The following is a 3,159-nucleotide window of genomic DNA, read 5'->3' on the forward strand; positions in this document are numbered from 1 at the left end:
GGCTCTGCTCAAGGCTACAAAGTTTCAATTATAGAAGACAAATAAATCCCAGATACCTGCTTCCAGCCACTGTGGCCTCTACTCAAGGAGGGTCTGGGAGCCTGGGTTTCCTGGGACTGTGGCCATCTGGCAAACAGCCCTCAGCCCCTCACCCAGGCTGGCCAGGCACCCCAGTGGGGACCCCCACCCTGAAGGGGGTGTGGCCAGGCTGGCCACACCCTCATGGGTTGAGGGTCCCCACTGGGGGGCTTGGCCAGCCTGAAAACAGCAATCAGCCCTTCATCCAGGCTGGCCATGCCCCCCCCAGTGGGGACCCTCACCCATAGGGGTGTGGCTGGCCTGAAAACCACCACAGGCCCTTCGACCAGGCCACCCCATGCCCCAAGGGAACCCCCACCCTGATCCAGGACACCCTTCAGGGCAAACCAGCCAGCCCCCATCCATGTACCAGTCCTCTATCCATACTAATGAAAGGGTATTATTTCATTAGATCTTCCTGGAGACCTTCTGGACGTTCTTCTGGGCAAAGCCATGGTGGCGGGGCCGAGGTAGAGGTGGTTAGAGGCCAAGAGGGGAGGGCAGTTGTGGGTGACCAGGCTGGTGGGGGGTGGGACCATTAGAGGTAAGCAGACCAGCAGGGGGGCCAGTTGGGGGCAAGCAGGCCATCAGTGGGGGTCAGTTGGAGGTGATAAGAACAGCAGGAGGGGACAGTTTGGAGTGAGCAGGCCAGCAGGGGGGCAGTTGGGGGTGAGCAGGCCAGCAGGGGGGGCAGTTGGGGGTAATTAGGCTGGTGGGGGGGCATTTGGGGGCAAGCAGGCCAGTGGCAGGGGGCAGTTGGGGGTGAGCAGGCCGGCATGCAGAGTGGTTAGGGGCAATCAGGCAGGAAGGCAGGCAGGTGACTGGTTAGGAGCCAGCAGTCCCAGATTGCGAGAGGGATGTCTGACTGCCGGTTTAGACCCAATCCTTGTAAACCAGCAGTAGGACATCCTTCGAGGGGTTCCAGATTGGAGAGGGTGCAGGCTGGGCTGAGGAACACCCCCTCCCCTGTGCACGAATTTCATGCACTGGGCCACTAGTTGGTGTATAAAAATGCAACTGATTCCTGGGGATTTGTTTTGTATCCTGCTACTTTACTGAATTTATTTATCAGTTCTAGTAGTTTTTTGGTGGTATCTTTAGGGTTCTCTATATACAGTATCATGTCATTTGCAAATAATGACAGTTTTGCTTCTTTGCCAGTTTGGATGTGTTTTATTTCTTCTGCTTGTCTCTTGCTCTAACTAGTACTACATTGAATAGGGGTAATGAAAGCAGACATCTGATTGTAAGGGAAATGCTTTTAGTTATTGCCCATTGAGTATGATGTTGGCTGTGGTTTGTCTTATATGGCCTTTACTATGTTCCCTCTTGTCCTACTTTGCTGAGTTTTTATCACAAATGGGTGCTGGATTTTATCAGATACTTTCTCTACATATATTGATATGATCATGTGATTTCTATCCTTCAATTTGTTTATGTGCTGTATCACAGTTATTGTTTAGCAGATATTGTATCTACCTCGCATCATCAAAATAAATCCAACTTGATTGTGGTGTATAATCTTTTTAATGTATTGCTAGATTCAATTTGCTAATATTTGTTGAGGATTTAGCATCTATATTCATCAGGGATATTGGCCTATAATTTTCTTTCTCTGTAGTGTCTATCTGGTTTTGGAATTAGGATAATGCTGGCCTTGTAAAATGAGCTTGGGAGTCTCGCCTCCTCTTGAATTTTTTGGAATAGTTTGAGAAGGATAGGCGTTAGTTCTTTGAATGTTTAGTAGAATTCACCTGTGAAGTTACCTGGTCCAGGACTTTTGTTCGTTGGTTTTTTTTTTTTTTTATTACTGCTTAAATTTCATTAGTTGTAATTGGCCTATTTAGATCTGCTTCTTTTTTATTGAGTTTTGGAAGATTGTGTTTCTAGGAATTTATCCATTTTGTCCAGGTTGTTGTTATGCAACAATAGGTAACTGAAACAGAATTCTTGGACACACAGATGATAAAGAAGAGATAAAGAAAGAAGAGATCCAAGAATTGGGCCCTGAAATGTTTCAACATTTAAATGTTGCAGAGATTATAGAAGAACAAACCAAAATAAATAAATAAGTCAATAAATAAATAAAAATAAGAACAAGACTGACAGTTATTATCCCTCAATGCTTGTAAGATTTTATTATCTTCTGAAATCTTCTTTTCAAAATGATAAATCTGCTGTCAATCTTAGTGTTTCTTTCAAATAATATATCTTTTCTCTCTAGTAGCTTTTAAGATTTTTTTTGATGTTTCATAATTCTACTCTGTAGTTAAATATGAATTCATTTTTAATTTATCTAAGCAGTTGAAGTCCATGTTTTATCTGAGGACATATGCTTTCAATTCTGGAAAAATTCCAGGCATTAACCTACAAAAAAATGCTCCTCTATTCTTTCTCTAGTCTGCGGGAGTCCTATTAGACAAAAGTTGATATTTCTCAAAATTTTCCTCCATGTCTCTTACTGCTCTATGCATATGCATGCATGTGCATGTGCAGGTATATATGAACATGCACATATGTGTATGTGTGTACAATTTTTTCAGTCTTCACTGCTGTGCTTTTGGTGAATCCTTAGACTATTTTTTGATTAGTTAATTCACTCTTCAACTCTATCTGTCCTTTCTAGAATTTATCTTATTCATTGATTTTAAAAGGTTTTTATGCTCATATTTTTATTTTTGAGATTTCTATTTTCTATGTTCACTGGTCCTTTTAAAATTTCTTTTTACTTTTATTTTATAATTTCATTTTCTCTTTTATGACTATATTTCCTTTACTTTTGTCATTGAAGGACCCATTTATTTAAAAGTAATTCAGACTCTTTTATTAAATTAGTTCCACTTGGGATAAATTCATGCTCATACTAAGTTTATTAAATGTCTCTCTAAGCATTGTTTGGAATTTGTTTCACCTATTCTTTTGTCCTCCCATGGATTCCATAATCTGCAGTCCTAGACAGATAGTAGATAGCGTTAGCTTGCTTTCATGAATTGGAGATCTTTCACCAAACCCTGCCTTAGGCAGTGGGTTTTGCTCAGATTTTCTGCCCATACTAATATATCATTTTTATTCCCCATTAAT

Source organism: Myotis yumanensis, unplaced genomic scaffold (assembly GCF_028538775.1).
Source record: "Myotis yumanensis isolate MYYU_CA2020_CCGP unplaced genomic scaffold, mMyoYum1.0.hap1 SCAF_11, whole genome shotgun sequence".
NCBI lineage: Eukaryota > Metazoa > Chordata > Mammalia > Chiroptera > Vespertilionidae > Myotis > Myotis yumanensis.